We start from the raw sequence: 22,349 nt of genomic DNA, 5'->3' as shown, positions 1-22,349 counted from the left end.
ATAAGCAAAGCACAATAAAATGAGGTATGCCTGTAGAATTCTTATAAAAGAGATCCTAGATACCTCCATCACCCCTCCTGCCTTAGGAAGACACAGTGAGAAGAAGGTTGCTTATAACCAGGAAATGGGTTCTCACCAGACACCTAATCTGCTGGCTCCTTGCTCCTGGAATTCTTTGTCTCCAGAACTCTGAGAAGTAAGTGATTCTTGTTTAAGCCACAAGCTTATATGGTATTTTTGCTATAGCAGCCCTAAAAGAGGAAGACCTGGACATTAAACAAAACAGTTCTTATACCAAATCAGTTAAACTTTAAGCATGTTGAAAATTTGTGGAGGCCTACCAGTGTTTGCCTCTCTCAGAGTTAGTTTCAAAGTGCAGGGGGACAGACTGGATTTTGTGTAATTTCCAGTAATGTAGTACAGGATGAGAACCCACGTACCTTTAGTGTTGCAATAATATAAAAAGCCTCAGGAACACCCCGGCCAACACAAGTCCTCAGAGGCAGTCAAGCAAACAGTGTCTGGGGCTGCAGAAACCTGGAAAGAGAGAATCCAGGGTAAACATGACTTCCACGCTGACCATTGCTCTTTTGCTTTCTTGGCAGTTTCATGCTCCCTGTAGCATCGTGCTAAGGTAGGTACATACTTCTGATTACTAGAGTTTTCTTTTATCTAATTATGATCCTCAGAAAGTAAGGCTTTAAGAACAAAATGCTTTAAGAACAAACGTTTATTTTCGAAACAAAACAAATTTCATTTAATGTGAACAGGGATGCAAAATAACTTCCATAGTCCTTGGACAACTTTACCTTTACTACCAGTTTCTTTGGCTCTAAAGATTTATGTTTTCTTTTGATTTTAAAAGAAATTGAAATATTTTCACAGGCCCCTAAAATTATTGTGGTCCCCTAGGCACTGCACCTGTTTTGCCTCATGCATAAGTCAGCTTTGATTGAATCAGAGTTTGAATTATTTAGGCTCTATCTCTATTCCTCTAAGGAAGTTGTGATATTTGGATTGGTATAAACATTTGGTTGCTAAAAGTCAGATCTTGTTTTATAACACATTTATTTACATATCTGGATATGAGTTGAATTTTATAGACCAATGTATGGAACTTTCCTATAGCTCAGATGGTGAAGAATCTGCCTGCAATGCAGAGTACCTGGGTTCAATCCCTGGGTCAGGAAGATCCTCTGGAGAAAGGAATGGCAACCTACTCCAGTATTCTTGCCTGGAGAAGCCCGTGGACAGAGGAGCCTGGTGGGCTACAGTCCATAGCATCGCAAAGAGTTGGACACAACTGAGGACTAACAGTGCTACTACTGTTACTATATATAAATACATATATACCCAAACCCAGTTACAATTTATATTATATTCCTGGGATCCACAGTTTATAAATATTGTTCATTAACACTGAACTAGGTAACCCATATGTTTTAATTATCATTCTGTTGATGAAGATTCAGACAATAATCATTTCTTCTCTGTTTTGAAGACCCCATGAGGGATCCTAGACCCTCCTGAGAATCTGTTCTACAACAGGTAACATCTTGTTTTCAACATATGGTTTCTGCACTTGAATTTTTTCTTTCATCTTTCATTAGCATTAAAGAATTGTTTTTAAAACACATCTCTGTGAAATAGACATAAGTTTCTATTAATTCTTTCTAAAGATGGTTTCTTTACCGATGCTGTTATAGCTGGCCTCTTGCAAATACCATTATGGTTTCACAGAGGATTCTGCAAAATCAGGTGGAAGAAAAAATGTCATAGGGAGGTTCAACATTAATTTTAAAAACTATAAATATTAGTCTTCACATAGAAAGTTACTGAAAGTAATCAGCAAAAACATTTTCAGTTCAGTTCAGTTGCTCAGTTGTGTCCGGCTCTTTGCAACCCCATGAACTGCAGCACGCCAGGCCTCCCTGAAAGAAAGCAAATGGAAGTCAAAGCCTGGCCAAAAAGTAGTCTTGTTTGCAGTAATCTTCTCCTTAAAATTAAAACTTTTGTGTGTGTGTGTGTGTGGTCCTTAACTCATCATGTTAGAGTTTAAAGAGTATGCAGCAGAGTTGTGCCTTTTAGTGAAACCAGTGCCTATTCCTGTATTGTTTTCACTGCTTTCATTGTGCCAAGTCTGAGTGCACTGCCTCAGTGCCAATGGATGATAGCATGTTCCATTCCTTTCCGTTCAAAATGTGTCAAATAATGAAGAATGGTTCAGAAGAGATCACACAGTAAAAGTTTAGAAATCATGTAATTGCTTTTAAAAGTGCTGAGTTATTTTGCATCTGCCAGTGAAAAATAATGAGGTTCTGGGTGTTCAGTGGTAAACAAAAATAAGAAATATCTCTGTCTTTATGAAACTTAATGTGGTGCAGATGTCTGTTTAGTTTTGGCTCGTGTTCCCTAGCTTCTGAATCCTAGAGCAGTAGTTTCACTTACTTGATATAAACAGATTCTAAATCACTGTCTGGGGATCTGGTTAACCTCCATCCTTTAGAGTTAAAGTAATTGGAGAAGCAGGACAGAGTTTCTGAAATAATAAGTTTGAAGTGGGAATGATTATGGCTTCCCTGGTTACTCAGCTGTAAAGAATCCACCTGCAATGCAGGAGACTTGCTGAAGACACGGGTTCAATCCCTGAGTTGGGAAGATCTTCTGGAGAAGCAAATGGCAATTCACTTCAGTATTCTTGCCTGGAAGTCCCCATGGACAGAGGAGCCTGGCAGGCTACAGTCCATGGGGTCACAAGAGTGGAACGTGAACAACTGATTAACAGTGATTGAAGCAACTCTAGGTTTGTCCTGGTTAACTTTAGCAATCTGCATCCAAATTACCCGGGAAACCCCTTTACTGTGATTGCTGGGTCCAGTGGCCTTTGGCAACGTAAGTGAAGTGCTGCCATGGCTACTGGAAAATTGTGAAGAAATCCTGTTGGCACCATTTCAGTTAACCACTGAACTCAAAGGACCATGATTTTTCAATGGCAAAAGAATACCTAAAAACAGGTGAATAAAGCTTCCCCCAATCTTTTTTTTTTTTAGCTCATTCACAAAGAGACCTCCACTGAGACTTTAGAAAAAGTGGGTGCAGACAGTAGTTGTACAGATCGTTTTGAGAAGAGTTGGTTTGATTTTTCACAATTAAAATTTTCATTTATCATGGAACTACTAAGGAAAACTCAGAAAACTCAGCTCCTCAATTACCTGATGGAATCTTACTAACTCCAACCCATCACCTTTTCTGTTGCTGCTGCTTAAATGGTTACTTTCATTTATGCCTCTTCAGTGAAAGGAAAAAACAGCAAAAGCAATTTTGCTTTTTTAATTACTGAAAATGTAGAGTAAAACAGTAAACTTAATACTATTAATTTCTCAAAAAAAAAAAGGACAACGAAAAAGTTCCTTTGCTTTTACCTAATTCAATGTTATCAACTGCTTTGAAGGATGAGAAAAATAAATGATAAAAAGGATAATTTTTCCATTATATCCAACAACTTCTCAGTAGATGTGCTAACTCCAACTAAATAAAATCACAGTTCTAGCCAATTCTGTTGGATTGGCACCCATACAACCCTATCCTTACTGTATTTAGTCTTTCAGGGCTCTCTGGCCACCAATCCACTACACCAGCAGAACTGAAGACTGGAAATACTGGGAAATTAATGGCTCTGGAAGCAGCCTTTAATGACTCACCAGAGTAGCATGTAAATAGTTCAACTCCCTTGCCCCTCAGGTGGATAAGTCCAAAACATGTTTTATTTGGTTTCCAGTGAAGCTCTGGGCTTCCCAGGTGGCTCAGTGGTAAAAAATCTGCCTGCCAGTGCAGAAGACGCAGGAGACGCAGGTTCAATTCCTGGGTTGAGAAGATCCTCTGGAAGAGGGCACGGCAACCCACTTCTTGCCTAGAAAATCCCATGGACAGAGGAGTCAGGTGGGTTGCAGTTCATGGGGTCACAAAGAGTCGGACTGAAGCGATTTAGCACACACGCAGGCAGTGAAGCTCCAATTAACCCATAACTATAAACTAAACTTCATTGATTGCCTTTTTTAATTCACTATTGTCTCCACTTCACCCACTTTGTTCACTGGGATCACTTCCAAAATAAACTACTGAAACTTGAATTCACAACTGAGTGATAGCTTTTGGGACAACCACTCTGAGACAGTAGCTTTGAATGCTATGCAAGGCTGGAAACTAACCATTGTGTTTAGTTTTCTTCTTAATTTCTAAAGTGGGTAAAGTTACGGCATTTCCTATCACCAAGAGAATTTAAGGACATGTAAAATTCCTATAACTTTTTAAATAGTCAAATAAAATAATATTTTCAACTGTAATCTAGTTCAAATATAATAAAACATATGAACATAGATAGATTAACCAAATGTTAACCCAATTATAAAGCAAAAATATTAAGAGAATAATATAATGGCCTGTGCGTGCTAAGTCACTTCAGTCGTCTCTGACTCTGTGAGATCCCATGGACTATAGCCTGCCAGGCTCCTCTCTCCATGAGATTCTCCAGACAAGAACACTGAAATGGGTTGCCATTCCCTTCTCCAGGGGATCTTTCCGATGCAGGGATTGAGCTCTGGTCTAGCAAAACATTTGTATTTATTTTAGATTCTTAATGATGTTCCATTAGAGAGCACTTGATGCTGCCACTCTCATCTTTTCTCTGCTGGCAGCACCCTGCTTATATTGCTTTCATGTTTACTCATTATGCTTGAACCGTGAGACTTGTGTTAGGACAAAATTGCTATAATTTCATTATATTGAACAACAAAATAGCAAGAATTTACCTGATTATGTTCAGTGTCATTGTTTATTGGTCAGAATGATTTACTTTGTACCATAGGTTGTCATTGTACAGTAGACCAGGATCAAGACCATCCCCAAGAAAAAAAAAAATGCAAAAAAGCAAAATGACTGCCTGAGAAGGCCTTACAAATAAATAGCTATGAGAAGACGAGAAGCAAAAAGCAAAGGAGGAAAGGAAAGAGATACCCATTTGAACGCAGAGTTCCAAAGAATCTCAAGGAGAGATAAGAAAGCCTTCCACAGTGATCAATGCAAAGAAATAGGAGAAAACAATAGACTGGGAAAGACTAGAGATCTTTTCAAGAAAATTAGAGATACCAAGGGAAATTTTCATGCAGAGATGGGCTCAATAAAGGACAGAGATGGTATGGACCTAATAGAAGCAGAAGAAATTAAGAAGAGGTGGCAAGTATACACAGAACTATACAAAAAAGATCTTCACGACCCAGATAATCATGATGGTGTGATCACACATCTAGAGCCAGACATCCTGGAATGTGAAGTCAAGTGGACCTTAGGAAGGATCACTAGGAACAAAGTTAGTGGAGGTGAAGGAAATCCAATTGAGCTATTTCAAATCCTAAAAGATGATGCTGTGAAAGTGCTGCACTCAATATGCCAGCAAATTTGGAAAAGTCAGCAATGACCACAGAACTGGAAAAGGTCAGTTTTCATTCCAATCCCAAAGAAAGGCAATGCCAAAGAATGCTTAAACTACCACACAATTGCACTCATCTCACACGCTGGTAAAGTAATGCTCAAAATTCTCCAAGCCAGGCTTCAGCCATATGTGAACCTCGAACTTTCAGATGTTCAAGCTGGATTTATAAAAGGCAGAGGAACCAGAGATCAAATTGCCAACATCCATTCAATCATCAAAAAAGCAAGAGAGTTCCAGAAAAGCATCTATTTCTGCTTTATTGACTATGCCAAAGCCTTTGACTGTGTGGATCACAATAAACTGTGGAAAATTCTGAAAGAGATGTGAATATAAGACCCCTAGACCTGCCTCTTGAGAAATTTGTATGCAGTTCAGGAAGCAACAGTTAGAACAGGATATGGAAGGACAGAGTGGTCCCAAATCAGGAACGAAGTACATCAAGACTGTATATTGTCACCTTGCATATTTAACTTATATGCAGAGTGCATCATGAGAAATGCTGGACTGGATGAAGCACAAGATCAAGCACAAGATCAAGATTGGCAGGAGAAATATCAATGATCTCAGATATGCAGATGACACCACCCTTATGGCAGAAAGAGAAGAAGAACTAAAGAGCCTCTTGATGAAAGTGAAAGAGGAGAGTGAAAAAGTTGGCTTAAAGCTTAACATTCAGAAAACCAAGATCATGGCATCTGGTCCTATTACTTTATGACGGATAGATGGGGAAACAGTGGAAACAGTGGCTGACTTTATTTTGGGGGCTCCAAAATCACTGCAGATGGTAATTGCAGCCATAAATTAAAGGTTGCTTACTCCTTGGAAGGAAAGTTATGACCAACCTAGACAGCATATTAAAAAGTAGAGACATTACTTTGCCAACAAAGGTCTGCCTAGTCAAGGCTATGGCTTTTCCAGTAGTCATGTATGGATGTGAGAGTTGAACTGTAAAGAAAGCTGAGCACCGAAGAATTGATGCTTTTGAACTGTGGTGTTGGAGAAGACTCTTGAGAGTCCTTTGGACTGCAAGGAGATCCAACCAGTCCATCTAAAGAAGATCAGTGCTGGGTGTTCATTGGAAGGACTGATGTTGAAGCTGAAACTCTAATACTTTGGCCACCTGATGTGAAGAGCTGATTCATTTGAAAAGACGGTGATGCTAGGAAAGATTGAGGACAGGAGGAGAAGGGGACGACAGAGGATGAGATGGTTGGATGGCATCACTGACTCAATGGACATGAGTTTGAGTAAACTCCAGGGATTGGTGATGGACAGGGAGGTCTGGCATGCTGTTGTCCATGGGGTCGTGAAGAGTTGAACATGACTGAGTGACTGAACTGAACTGAACTGATAGATTGTCATTATTTTATTCAAATAAATGTTTTTGTCATTGCTATTTTATTTATTAAACTTTAAAAAATATGTTTATTCATATGCTCCCCAAAAGTTTCCTTTATTCCCACCATTTTGGTAGTTGGTAATATACCTTTTTACTCCATTCTCTCTACTTCCTTCTTTTCTTTTTTCCCCTCTCCCCTCTTTCCTTCTCTTTTCTTTCCTCCCTTTTTTTCCTTGTAAATGTAAAATTTTTAGAAAGTTTTTGTTTATTTTATGAATCACATTTTGACTTAGAAAATCTAAAATCTCTTTTGGAAACTGTTATTCTTTTATTTTCAAAATGTATAGCTAGTTCCGCAGAGGATTTATACACTTGAATCTCTTAGTTTGGGAAGTTTGTCTTAAGTCCCCATAAGGAGTTATTTGGAAAAATCCTTAGAGTTTAGATACTTGTTCCCAAGGCTGACTTCAGACTATCCGTCAACCAATGACTACCCTTTCCAAGGCACTACACTTCTTAGGCTTTCAGCAGAAGGGGAGAGGAAATAGAATTGATGATGAGATTATCAGTCAGCCAAGGAAATGAAATTTGCACATATGAAGGAAAAAAACCCTCTGATTATATGATCCTGGGCATAAATTTACTAGCTTTTATTGTGTATCTAGTTTGTGCCATATTGTTGCTTTTCAGTCACCAAATCATGTCTGATTCTCTACTACCCCATGAACTGCAGCATGCCAGGCTTCACTGTCCTTCATTATTTCTCTGAGTTTGCTCATCACAAACTCATGTCCATTGAGTCAGTGGTACCATCCAATCATCTTTTCCTCTGTCACCCCCTTCTCCTCTTGCCCTCAATCTTTTTCAGCTTCATGGTCTTTTTCAGTCAATCAGCTGTTCGAATCAGGTGGCCAAAGTATTGGAGCTTCAGCTTCAGTCCTTCCAATGAATATTCAGGGTTGATATCCTTTAGGATTGACTGGTTTGATCTTATTAACTGTCCACAATAATTCCATAAAGTGGATGAAATCTCTATTAATGAGAAAATTGAGGCTCAAAGAGCTTTAATAGCTTGTAGAATTTATCTAAGTAGCAACAGGATAAGAAAGCCAGGTAGATGGTCAAATGAAAGATATCCTGGTTGGATCTAGTCAGGATGTTTAGTTCCAACTGCTATGCTGTTATCATTCTATCTTCAGGATACTCAGACTAAATTATAACATGTTTTACAGATCATAAGGCATAATGTAGATATTATAAGGTTTGAATTAGCCAGGGTATTGATTGTGTCAATTATCTTGGATACATAGCACTTGAAGAGTTTGTTTTCACCTTTGCTGATTCTTGCTGTTGTTTGTTTCAAGACAGCTTTGTGAAATTACATCTATAGTTAACTGAGGTTTGAAAATTTAACCATGTGACTTCTGCTAACAACCAGGCTTCAAACAGGTGGCTTTTTCTTCCTTAGGTCCAGTTTTTCTTAATTTTGAATCTACAGTGCATCCAAAGCATACTGTCCAACTGGAGTGATTATTGGCATTATGAGACAGTCTGATTATTATCCATTTTCTCCCAGATAAAAGACTGGCTTGACAAGTGAGTTGGCAGTAGGCAATAAGAGGAATATCTATTTTAATAATGGCTTTCAGAAGCCAAAATGCTTTTCTTCATAAACGCTTTCCATATCCTGACGAGGAATGAACTTTTTTCAAGGGTTATAAGAGCAAATAAAGTCATACTGTGAGGAAATAAGGCACACAACTATGGGCTTGAAACATAAATCTAAAGACTTCTGTTTCCATCAAATGGAACAGGTAGCTAGATTGACTCCTAAAGGTAATTTTCAAAGCTGTATTAATATTATTTTAAGCCACCTTTGAATCTGTCAATAAACTGATGAAAACATAAGGCAAACAAGCAAGAGAATGAGTGGAAGTTGGAATGCTCATTGTGTGTTGTGTACATTTGTCTAATTATCATTGTTCTATACCTTGTCTGCGTATATGCAATCCTCATAATAACTCAAAATAGGTAGTGTCGTTTTAAGATTTAACAGATGAAGGAACCAAGGCACAGAGAAGTTAAGTGATATGCTTGTGGTTACATAGCTAGGAGGCTCAAGGCTGGATAAAAATTTAGGTATTCTTGTATGTCTACAGACTTACAGGCACATTAGAGTTGATGAGAGTAGTCTGGTGCAATAGTTAGGAGAAAGAGTGAAAACTCTGAATAAAGGTAGAGCAGATTGAAAATTAATCCTATTAAGACCTAGTAAAGTCAGAGATAATTTAGGTGCATCTGAAATGTGTCACCAACATCAGTTTAAAACATGATAAAATTTCATTTTTCCACAATAAGTTTTCAGCTTATTCAATTAATTAAAGCAAGAAGAAAACGCAATCTATTACAAAATGTGGGAGAACAAATTTAAGTGAGAAGATGCTAATGCTTTCTGCCTAACAAAAATGCAAATTAAACTACAATGAGGTACTAAGAAACAATGTATCAAACAACTCTGAGCATTAGTATATGGAAAAAGGCGAACACACACATTGCCCAAAGAAAAATGTAAATTCATATAACCACTTTGCAGATGATTAAGTAGCTTTCTAAATTACTTTCTACCAGCAACAGACCATCTGGATACATAGACAAGATATATTTGACAGAGAATGAGGGGTACTGAGCTTCATGGGAACTGTCTAAGGTGGTAAAAAGTTGGCATCTATGAATGCCTACTTTTAAAGTACTTTTAAAAAGATGGTATTACCCTGAATCTAAAAGCTAGAATTTGCAACTGTGTGATAATGTACATGTTATAACTTTTGAGGTCCCCAAAGCAAGGTGTATTATTGAGAAGATAAAATTCCTTGAATAATCTATAGAATTAAAGAAAGAGATCTAGTGACTCTGGTCATACAGATCTAAAATTTATAGTAGGAAGAAGGTACATTGACAAGACTATTTTAACTCTCTTTAAAGTACAGGTATATTACTGCCACAGCATGCTAATATCTCAATAGAAGGGAGAGATGGGGGAAAAATAAAATATACTTCTTTTCTCTCCTGCATGTCATTATAGAAAATCCCATGAGTTGGATCTAAAAAGCTTTTATTTAGGAGAAGCTCAAGTAATCAGCAAATAGAAGGATATACTAGAGGAAAAGATTTGTGTTGGGGTTGAGGTATACTCTGTAGATGAAAAGTATACTGGGTTTATGAAAGGGAAGCAAGTAATGGTAATGTTGAATAACTGAAGTCTATTAAACAATTTTGGATAATTATTTTTGGTAGAGACCAAGGGTATAAGAACCTCTATTAAAGAAAAGTTGACCAACACAATTACTTTGAAATCTCATCATATATACATTTTGAGTTGTCCTAGTGAAAAAGAGTCCCAGGAAAAACTTGACTGACAGTGGGTTTCTGTACTTTTATTGGTCAGCAAAGGTTGGCTGTTAAGTATTTATTTGCCAAGCCTTGATATGAACTGTTTAGCTTGTTGTGAAGCCCTGGTTTCATAGTGAGATTATGAGATGGTAATGCTAGGTACCAAAACCAGTTGAAAGGAAGAAGAAAACCACATTTTCCTCCTCAAAAAGATTTTTAATGAACTTTAATAGATGCTTCTGGGCTAATCTGAGTACTCCCAGTAGGATTTAGTACCTAAGAAGATGATCTGTGCTGAAACTCACCCGGAAGAGCTCTGGCAATGGGTGGTAGCAGAAGAAGCGGGTGCCTCTCTTTTCAGATGCTGCACCAGAAACAAATACTTTCGTTAGAGCAATCAGTTTTTTTAGGAGTTCAGGGGATCGATGAAGCAATCTGTGGTATTCCTATCCAGTGAGGAATAGCTATGTTGCCTTTGCCAGCTTCATTCTATTGTGAAATTCAGTTGACATTTTTTCCCAGCTATGAGTCCTCTGGGCCAGACTTTCTGGCACCTGAGGAAATTCTTTGAGATAACCAATTTCCATCTCTCTCTGCAACTTTAATGAAGCATACTTTTCCTACAAAAACTGTATGCATTTAAAATGAACAATTTTATGGTCTTTGGTATACATATACATGTTTACGAAATCATCACCAGATTGTTCCATCACCAAAAACATTCATCTTGGTAATTAAAATATCCGTCACCCTCAAAAGTTTCCTCATTCCCCTTTGTCATCTGTCCCTCTAACCCTACCTCTCAAGTCCTGAGGAAAACACTAGTCTGCTCAGAGACTCCCAAGAAGAGTGGTTCTATGGATTAAGGTGAAGCTGCAAGAGCTAGCTCAAAAGTTATGCCCTATCACTTGTTTCACATCCTATTTGTCAAGGAAGTCACTGATGTCAACTCAGATTCAGAGGAGGGTAATTAGATTCTGCCTCTCAATGGAAGGAGTAGCAAAAAAATTCTTAGCCCTTTTTAAATTACTGCAACAGGACTGAAAACCACTACAATAGGCTAACCTCCCCATTTTGTAGGTAGACTTACCGAAGTACAAAGTTTTGATGTGACAACAACTTTGAGTAAACACAATTAACTCTAAAATCCCAAATAGGATGCTCAGGACTGAAAACTTTGAGTCAAAAACTTTGTTAGATACCTGCCACGTTGTTTTAGCCTCTCAATAAAAAAAAAATTACCTTTTGCTGTCTTCTTAAAACTTCCAAGGAGAAAGTATTCCAATTTTTATCCACTTCCTATGCAGGCTAGAAAAAGGAAAAACATAATCTTCAAGGTGCATGGGAAGCATTCACAGACCCCATTTTAAAAAGGGATGTGATCATTGCAGACACTCTGCATTCTGTGGGTTCTGCCATCCTTCAGTCTCACAATTTCATATTGCAGACCTGTTTAGGATATTACCAAGAAAGAAGAACTTCACTTCAAAACATCCTGGAAAGATTTAGATCATTAGAGAAAGTGTGGTCACAGATTGACTTTTCAGGAATCAGGTATTTATGAAAAAGTTCTCTATATCTATTGAACAACAAAGTGCACGTAGCTAACATTACTGCACTATACGCTTAAGCGTGGTCAAGGGTGTAAAGTTGATGGCATGTGCTCTTTATCACAATTTAAAAAAAACAGGAGGCAAATTCCAAGATGATTTTGGAGTCTAAGACATACATTAAGGATCAAAACCTAAGAAAAAAGGGGGAGGGAGCAGAACTGGACAGAAGAAAACAGTTAAACTGTTCTGCAAGCCCTATATAGACTTAGCCCGGAGAACAAGCCCCAGAGCAAATAATGTCACCCCACCTGGAGCTGAGATGACCCACCTTTGTACTCTCACTGAATCACTGAACGCAGGCTGACCCAGGAAGGCCATGACCTTGGTCAAAGCAGCTCCCTGCCCCCAGACAGCAAAGTTCTTCCATGAAGTGGGGATCAGGCCATGGAACCCCATGTCTACGCCAACACTGGAAATAGGAAATTCAAACAATATAGGGAGAAAGTAGCGTTTCTGCTTCCGAGGATGTTGTCTGTGATCCCTGAAAGAAAAATATAGGACGCATAATTCAGTGAAAATTCCAGCACACTAAATAAAATTCAAGAGTATTTAGCACTAATTTTAGCTTGAAAAATATGTGCTCCTTAGTTTCACACACACACATACACACACACAAATTATCTTTTAGCATGACTGAAAGGTCAAAAATAGATCATAGGGGCATAAGTACCAGGTATGTCATTATTTATGCTTTGTAATTTCTCTACTGTTGAGTTTGTTCATAATATTATCAGTTCTTAGGTTCTCTTCCAGGATTATTGCCTTTTTCCGTTATTTTGTGCATTTATATACAGAGTCCCCAATCCAAAATATGCTAATAACATACAATTTGAAGCTTTAAAACATTCCTAAACGGTGATACATTGATTTACTTCGTGTCATTTTTCACTTTCACACAGAACAGCTTTTTTTTCATATCTTCAACCAGAATATTTTGAGGCTTCCTAAGATCTCACTTGCTCTCTGCAGGAACTTAGACAAATTATTTATTCCTGCGAAACATCGGCTGCCTCATCTGTAAAATGGCGATATGATGGCATTTACTTCACAGGATTTTTGTGAGCATAAAATGATTTACTATATTAATATATAGATGTTTATGTCAGTGGCTGGGACATAAAAACAAGTCAACTTAGTGTAACACTGGTAATCATTCTTTCATTAGTAAAAATCGGCCATTGCCATATGGAACCCTTTTGCAAAATATATTTGTTGAAAGGTAGCAATTTAGTAATTGAAATAAAATTTCTGACCCCAGGGTTCAGCCTCCAGGACTTTTCTAAATCCGTCACAAGGTGGCCCCAAATCCATATCCCTTCAGGGATCTGTATTCATGGAAAATGAATCAAACAGTAAGAATTTACTACTGCAAAAATTTATGGTAATAATAATAATTGAAAGTGTAGGTGGTTTACTTAATAATCAATTGTCCACAGGTTGGAAGAAGATAGAAAAGCAAGTCTCATATGTTTGAAATGGGCAAAAAGGCTGTTAAATTTGTCTATATATTTTTCTTCAAGGCTAGTCTCAATAGAAGTGGTTAATGAATTACACTTGACATTGAACACTTCAAATAGTGCGTGTCCTAGCCTGCTTGGATGAGAAAAATCTCTAATCTTTACTTTTTCCCTCTTTTATAAGTTGGTTAGTTAGCAATTATTTATTTTTTGGTTTTTACCCAAAATACTTGCAAAGCAGTTTCAGAACACTTTCCTCTTTATTTTCTTCTACCTGAAACACAGAGAAAAGCTATAAATTATAAATCATGTAAGATCCTGTCAGGAAAATCACAGATTAAAGGTTTTATAAGATCATGACTAATTCATTATTTCTTCCTCTTATTTCCTTGAGATCTTAAGATGGAGCCTCAAAGACTTCCTTCAAGACAGTGAAAAATGCTTTCCAGACTAGATAATGTAATTCTAGGAGAAATGCTTGGCAATTGATTGCAATTGGTAGATAAATAAATAATAAAATAATTAATACAGTGACCATTTAAGAACTACCTTGGGCTTCCCTGGCGGTTCAGACAGTAAAGCGTCTGCCTGCAATGCGGGAGACCTAGGTTTGATCCCTGGAGAAGGAAATAGCTACCCACTCTAGTACTCTTGCCAGGAAAATTCCATGGATGAAGGAGCCTGGTAGGTTACAGTCCATGGGATCACAAAGACTTGGACACGACTGAGCAACTTCACTGGTTCACTGGTTACTGTGGTATAGAGGTTAGAAATATCCATCACCCTCAAAAGTTATAGATAAGAATCAAAAGTTTGGTATTCTAGTTAATTCAATAGTGTTAGACACTATTGTGTTAGAATAGTGTTAATTCATAGCTTGAATAAGTCACTTCAAGATAATCAAACTTTCCTCTTGGAGGTTTTTAGGAGATTTGAAGTCGGTCACATGTGCTTATACAGTGCTGAACATTTTGCCTGGAATATGAAAGAAAAAGTGAAAATGTTAGTCAGTCAGTCATGTCCAACTCTTTGCGACCCCATGAACTATGGCCCACCCGGCTCCTCTGTGCATGGAATTCTCCAGGCAAGAATACTGGAATGGGTTGTCATTTCCTTCTCCAGGGGAGCTTCCTGACCCAGGGATTGAAACCAGATCTCCTGAAGTGCAAGCAGATTCTCTATTTTCTGAGCCACCAGGGAAGCCCTGCCTGAAACATGGTAAGGACATAATAGTACTTCTGGTTACCATCACTGCTTTCACTTGTGATACCATGGGATAAAGGAAAGAATTAATTTAATCTTCAGTGGAAAGATCCAAACACATCTCCAGTAGTATTTCTCAACTGATTCTGAATTCAGCTTTAAAACCCAGCTCTAAACAGTGCACCATCTTCCATGTTGGTTGGTTTGGTTTTGCAGAGCAAGATGGGGTCAGCAGTATAGTTAGCCCAGCATTGCTAGGGAGTGTGTAGCCCGGAATTTAGCAAGGTGGTCTGAGTATACACTTTAGATAAAAATACAGAAAACTATATTTTCTTGAGTGAGCTTATAGGCTTTTCAGAATAATTGAAAAAGAGTTGATGTGCATGCTCTATTATATATTTGATTTTTGTCTCAGGAAAATAAGCAGAAATAAAATGAAACTGTTGAACTTACTAATGTACAGAAGTTTTTTCCTGCATCCTGTAAGAAAGTAATTTAGACAGTCTAGTTGTAGTATAGATAAATAACAATTAATAATTAAATGTGACTCACCATATGCCCAGGATTTCCAACTAAATGTTTTATGTGGGTTGTTAAAATTCTATTCTTAGTTGCTTTATGGCTAGTGCTTGCAGGCAGTCATCAAGACAAAGACATTAAACAGCATTTGCAATACTAGATGGAGGACACATGTTTCATATTCTCTCTACACTTTAGAGAAAGCTGTTCAGTTAAGACATGGTCACTTTCATCAAAAATGTACACCTAAAACATTTCAAGATGAACTCAAATGCAATATTCAAACATAATCTTTTGAAACTTACCAAAACTAAAGTGCACTTTCAAAGACCAATTTTACAGTTGGAACAAAGATTAGCATAAATGGTTATATATGTTGCACACATATACCAAGCATTCTGTTGCATATTTCATCTAATTGAAATGATAATTTTATAAGTATTATCCCCATTTAACATATGAGGTAGCCAAGAGCTTGATATGCTAGATTAATAGTTTCCAAAATGTTGACTATATGCTATTTTATTGTGCAACAATTAATAAAAAGAAATATTTACAAAAGATGAAAAATATAAAGCATTATGAAAAGCATAACAAAAAGGCTCATGAATGCACACTGTGAGCAGCAAAGCTAGAACCTTATCACTACTATTAAATCTATGTGCTTCTTCACTGACCTGTCCCTCTGTTTCCCATCAAAGTCAATTATAATACTAAACTTTGACTCATTCTTACAGCTAGAAGTGTAACTATTTTCTGAAACTAGTCTAGGCATTAATTTATTTATAGATTCTCTTGGTTTACATAAAACTGCAGCAGTGTTCAGGCAGTTATAGATTTATTGTAAACATGGTAACCATAATTTTCAGATTTTGTACTTTCTACTTAGGATTCATCTGTTGTTTTTCTGGTTTCAACTTAGTACTTACACATGCTTTCTGGACAATCACTTACTTTACAACGATTTGATCAGAAAACTCAATTTACCATTGTCCTTTAAAATAGCTTTCTTAAAACTGTCCAAAATTTGAGGCTGAACAAGAATAGCATCAAATGCACGTTTTCATAATTTCTTTTACTTGTTTGTTATGTTGTCAAAGGGAATGTTGAGAATGCAGTAAACCAAAATAATTATTTTCTGCTGTTTATGTGCCAGAACCATCAGATTACAGAAATAGCTCAACTTTTACTTTGGTTACTCTCATGGTGTACCTTCTATTTGCCAGACATTGGCTATAGGCCTTATGCATAATATAGCATTTAATATTTCTATCTGAATTGTTAATAATATTGATAAGATGGACCTTCCTTCCTCTGATCAAATATTTATTAAGAATCTACCAAGTGGTGAAAGCTATACTGAAATCTGGAGATTCAAATATGAAAGGATATGATCCAGGATGTAAGAGACTACACAATACTAAGAGGATATGAATATGTTTATTTTTAAATCCATTTAATAAATCATTTACAAAAACCAATGGAATCTGGAATATAATGGAGTCCTAAAGAAATGTATGCAGGCACTATTGGTGTCTGGAATTCTGGATTGTGACCCTTGGTGATAGGCAGCTGCTGCTTTGAGCAAGTGTCAGCGAAGGGGAGGATGGTGGACACCTCCTCTATCCCATGTCATCACCAACAATACTCACACACTGAATTATAAGGGGGTAGTTGCGGAGCACTTTAACGAAGGCTTGAGAGCAACCGAAGGGAAAGTATGAGATAAGCCTGAAATAGCCTCTCAAACTAGACAGTAGGGAGATGTTCGGAAACTGAGAGGTATGTGTCACAAGAATCATTTTTTCATGTACTGTATGATAATTGTAAAGGATCAATATTTTAGGATGTGAATCCTAATATTTTTAATATACTGGTAATTAAGTATGGAGGGGGGATGTGTTCAAACATTCATGTATGTGTTTGGGTATGTAGTAATATAGAGAGTTTTCGTTTTTTACAGCTTTTTAAATTAACCTTTTTCTCTTTTTTTCTAGGCGGGGACCAGACTCTACTGGGAAAACTGGGATGAGCTGATGGGAGGAATTTTGTCATCTTTGTGCTAACATAGACATACACTATGAGTTCATCAGGGAAAATTGCAAAGTCATGATTGTTAAGCAGTTTTTGTTTTTGGTACCATCCCACCTTCATTCCCAAGCTTCTTTGCTTCTCCCTTGTTCTTGCATCTTGGCACCTACAGCTTTATCAGTGCTCTCTGGCAAACCAGAGCCTGCTCTCTAGAGCCTCCTGTCTCTCCTTCCAAATAAAAATTACTTCCACTCCTCCTCCATATCCACTCCTACTTCAGTGTTGCAGATAAAATAGTCATTGATCTGGTTACAGTGCTTGATGATAAGATAAATGAATGGGCCATAGCTTTTACCAATGAACATTAAAGAGAAGTTGCAAAACTATAAGCCATCTCTGTTAGAAAAATGTGCTCAATCATTAAGTCATGTCTGACTCTTGTGACCCCATGGACTGTAGCCCACCAGGCTCCTCTGTCCATGGGATTCTCCAGGCAAAAATCCTGGAGTGGGTTGCCATTTCCTTCTCTAGGGGCTCTCCCCACCCACTCCTCCCCCAGCCACCAGGGATGGAACCCATGTCTCCCCACCCTCCACACATACACTCCTCTGCTGAAAGTAAAATGAAAGAAAGGAGCTTTTCCATCACATACAATTCCTTGCTTCCACTCATCTCCTCCCTTCCCCTACCTATATTTTCACACACACAGAGTTTTAGTGTGGGAGAGGTTTGTGTGTATGTTCTAACAGAATACTCTTAAATGCCAAGCTCCACTTCCCAGAAGTGTCCTGTAGATTGACCCATGGATTTATGCAAAGGAATGAAACCTTGCTATTAGAACGGAGTATGATATGGACTTGGCCAGGATGAAGTTTAGAAAATGATGTAAAAAACTAATATGTCATTCAATATTTTAAATGATTTTGTTTCTCTCAGTTATAAATAATTTAATCACCCTGCATCAGAATTCAACTATTAAACAGAAGGATGAAACATCACTCTTAACTTCTATTGTAGTCAAAGCATATTTCCAACCACATCAAAATAACACAACTCACAGAAATACTTCTGATTTTAAACACAGGACGGTGCAATGGAATTAGCTTAATTCTAGTTTAAGCTTCTAAAAGGCTCCTAGAACTAACTCTGTCACTCTTAGTCTGGCATATAGTTGGGTGGCTCCATTACAGATGGAAAAACTGCCCAGAGAGGGTAGGAGGTTACTCAACGTAATAAGTAGAATCATAAAAAGAAACCAAGGGTCTCTGACTCATAGTCCAGTATTTTCTAAAGGCAGACCACACTTAGATCTTTAGATTCATTGCCAACAAACACAACTAACCATAGGGACTGAGATCAGGCCACTTGGGAAAAATATACAAGAGCTGTAACCTCTTGAGTAAGCGTAAAGCATATCCCAGAAATATGGTGACTCATTTTGTTTGGCTTCCCAGGTGGCTCAGTGGTAAACAATCTGCCTACCGATGCAGAAGATGCAAGAGAATCCATCTGCCAATGCAGGAGATATGGGAGACGTGGGTTCGATCCCTAGATCAAGAAGATCCCCTGGAGTAAGAAATGGCAACCCACTCCTATATTTTTGCCTGGGAAATCCCATGGACAGAGGGGACTGGTGGGCTATAGTCCATGGTGTCTGACAAAAGAGTCAGACACTGTTGAGTGACTGAGCATGCACACACACAAATTTGTTCATTGCCACATAACCCTAAGGGGAGGTGAGGGGCAGAGCATCAGGGGTTGCATTGTCACCATCCTGCAACCAAACCAGGATGCAGGATGCTGATGGTTGTGTCCAAAAAGAGAAAACAATATAAGACCAAAGGAATGCAAACCAAGGAACTTTGATGTGGACAACTGGGTTATGAAAAGATAAATAGTAAACAGTCTATGGAACTCCCAGAGTGTTTCTTTTCTTTATTTACGTATTTTTAAAACTTTTTATTTAATATTGGAGTATAGTCAATTTGCAATGTTGTGATAGTTTCAAGTGCAGAGAAGAGCAGCTGAACTGTACATGTATTCATTCTGCCCCAAACTCGCTTCCCATCCAGGCTGCCACATAACACTGGGCAGAGTTCCATGTGCTACACAGTAGGTCCTTGTTGGTTATCCATTGTAAGTATAACAGTGTGTACATGTGGATGAAAGAGATGTATTTTTTTTTTTTATTAGTTGGAGGCTAATTATTTCACAACATTTCAGTGGGTTTTGTCATACATTGATATGAATCAGCCATAGAGTTACACATATTCTCCATCCCGATCCCCCCTCCCACCTCCCTCTCCACCTGATTCCTCTGGGTCTTCCCAGTGCACCAGGCCCGAGCACTTGTCTCAAGCATTCCACCTGGGCTGGTGATCTGTTTCACCATAGATAGTATACATGCTGTTCTTTCAAAACATCCCACCCTCACCTTCTCCTACAGAGTTCAAAAGTCTGTTCTGTACTTCTGTGTCTCTTTTTCTGTTTTGCATATAGGGTTATCATTACCATCTTTCTAAATTCCATATATATGTGTTAGTATGCTGTAATGTTCTTTATCTTTCTGGCTTACTTCACTCTGTATAATGGGCTCCAGTTTCATCCATCTCATTAGAACTGATTCAAATGAATTCTTTTTGTAGACAAAATAATTAAAAAAAATTTTTTTTCTCTCTCTCTTTTTAAAAGAATTGCCATAGATTTTGCTTTCCTAAGATCAGAATCTAAACAAGGCTTTGGGTCCTGGTAGTTCATCTGTGAAGAGATGCAGGACATTAGAGAAAAGAAACAGAGACATGGAACAGGGAAGTGTGTAAAGTCAGTGTAAGCAAGCATGTCTCATTGAGTTGCTGCTGTGGACAACAGTAACCATTTCCCTGGAGCTTCCAGGAAGCAGACAATGTTGGGGGAATTGAGAATATTCTCCTTGAAAGGTCTGGAGTCTGGAGTAGATAACCATCAGTCCTCCTCATCCAGCCAGTGGTTGAGGATGGCTCCCAGGGGCCCAGGGGCATTCATCCTCCCTTCCTCACCCCCGCTCGCCCACACCCCGACTCCAGGCCAGCTGTTTCTGCACGCTAGTCAGGCACATGCCTACTACCTTAGTGAAAGCTGTGAAAGTGGAATGCAGAAAGATGCCCCTCTTGATGTGGGAAGTTCCCAGTGCAAGGTGCTGCTGGGATTACTGTCTGGAGCTCTTCCCCACTGCAGTGACCGAAATCAGAGGAACACTGAGGGGTATGTGATATAAAAAACAATAGAGGTACACGCCTCCCAGCTCTCAACCTAAGACGTTTTCTTCCTTTGGGGAGTAACTGGAATAATAGGGTTGTAAACAAGATTAGGAGAATGGGATGGAGACTGGCTTGATCTCAAAGAAGCATCTAGCGATTTGAACTAAATTATTTTTGAGTGGCTATTCTCTGTTATTTTGAGTTGCTATTCTCTGTTTTATCAGAACACTAGCAAATTTTCACTTTGAATAAGTCAAAGCTCATTATCCTAATTCTCTTTGAACATTTTTTACTTTGAAAATTTCTACTGCCAATAGCCAGATCCAAAGCACTGACTATTAGAGTAGCTCTCCCTGGTGGCTCAGAGGGTAAAGCGTCTGCCTGCAATGCAGGATACCCGGGTTCAATCCCTGGGTTGGGAAGATCCCCTGGCGAAGGAAATGGCAACCCATTCCAGTATTCTTGCCTGGAGAATCCCATGGACAGAGGAGCCTGCCGGGCTACAGTTCACAGGGTCGCAAAGAGTTGGACACAACTGAGCGACTTCACTTTCTGTAGGTCATCAGGGCGTCCCTGATAGCTCAGTTAGTAAAGAATCCACTTGCAATGCAGGAAACCCTGGTTCGATTCCTGGGTCAGGAAGATATGCTGGAGAAGGGACAGTATTCTTGGGTTTCCCTTGTGGCTCAGCTGGTAAAGAATCCACCTGCATTGTGGGAGACCTGGGTTCAATCCCTGGGTTGGGAAGATCCCCTGGAGAAGGGAAAGGCTACCTATTTTGTATTCTAGCCTGGAGAATTCCATGGACTCTATAGTCCATGGGGTTACAAAGGATTGGACACGACTGAAAGACTTTCACTTACTTACTGACTTTATAGGTCATCATGGTTGCCCAACAGAAAGAACTTCCAGGTGATTCTGCACATTTCATCATCAAATTCAAAATAGGGGCAACTCCTAGAGATGCATTCAAGGAGCATCTACAGGGACTTCAACTGTAGTATAATTTTTTATTTCCTAAAGCGGAACAACCATTTACTGGATTATTTTTACACCATTCTTAACTTCTAAAATAGTTTATAATAATTTTTAAGCTACTCAGTTGAAAAGAAAGAAAGGATTATACCCTTCTTTATGATTATTTACCTGTCAAGACTGAGAATGTCTGATTAGCTCTACAGCCGCCTATGAATGGTAATCAGTAAAACAATAGAATAGATCACGCAGAGATTTCATGCAAGTTCTTTTGTTCATTTACTTAACAGGAAAGAATTATTACATGATTGAGAAGCAGTGATGAATATTCTTCCAAAATAAGTTTTTGCATGATATATGACCTCTCTTTAAACTTCTGCCTGGCTGATACCTTACACCATACTTTTCTTCACAAAGTAGATGCACACATCTCTCCTTCCAGAGTCGGTCATCAATCTACCTTTGACTTTCCCGTGGTATTTTCCTTTTTCCTTCTCCTTATTTACTAATCAGTTCAATTCAGTCGCTCAGTCATGTCTGACACTTTGTGACCCCACGGACTGCAGCACATCAGGCTTCCCTGTCCATCACTATTTACTAATAGTCGAACCTTTTTTTTTCTTTTTAACATATTTTAAAATGTATTGTATTTTTGGCTGAGCTGGGTCTTCAGTGCTGTGAGGGCTTTGCTCTAGTTGCCGTGAGCAGGGATTCCTCTTGATTGCAGTGTACTGACTCTTCCATGGGGTGGCTTCTCTTGTTTCAGAGCACCGGCTGTAGGTGCGTGGGCTTCAGCAGTTGTGGTGCATGGACCTAATTGCTCTGCAGCATGTGGAATCCTCCCAGACCAGAGATTGAACCTGGGTCCCCTGCATTGGCAGGTGGGTTCTTATCCACTGTACCACCAGGGCATTCTGAACTTGTATTTTTAGATTGCCAGGAGATGGGTGCTTATATTCAATATGATATTGTCTTTGTTAATATACTCATAACCTTACCAGTCAACTTGACTTGCCTCCAGTTATGTCCTATAAATCATAATCTTTTGCTCACATGTTCAGCACTGTCTAATTTCTGAGCATTCACTAATTCACTAAT

At 38.4% G+C, this 22,349-nt stretch overlaps 1 long non-coding RNA gene across 1 annotated transcript; it reads left to right on the top strand.

Moving 5' to 3' along the window:
- Nucleotides 1-499: 499 nt before the first annotated feature.
- LOC122428429 lies at nucleotides 500-17,534 on the top strand. Its single transcript, XR_006265712.1, has 3 exons — nucleotides 500-634; nucleotides 14,410-14,505; nucleotides 17,007-17,534. It is a non-coding gene; the product is annotated as an uncharacterized LOC122428429 (long non-coding RNA).
- Nucleotides 17,535-22,349: the final 4,815 nt, after the last annotated feature.

Source organism: Cervus canadensis, chromosome 26 (assembly GCF_019320065.1).
Source record: "Cervus canadensis isolate Bull #8, Minnesota chromosome 26, ASM1932006v1, whole genome shotgun sequence".
Lineage (NCBI taxonomy): Eukaryota > Metazoa > Chordata > Mammalia > Artiodactyla > Cervidae > Cervus > Cervus canadensis.
Note: the sequence above shows the minus strand (reverse complement) of the source record. Positions and strands in the feature narration are given on the sequence as shown.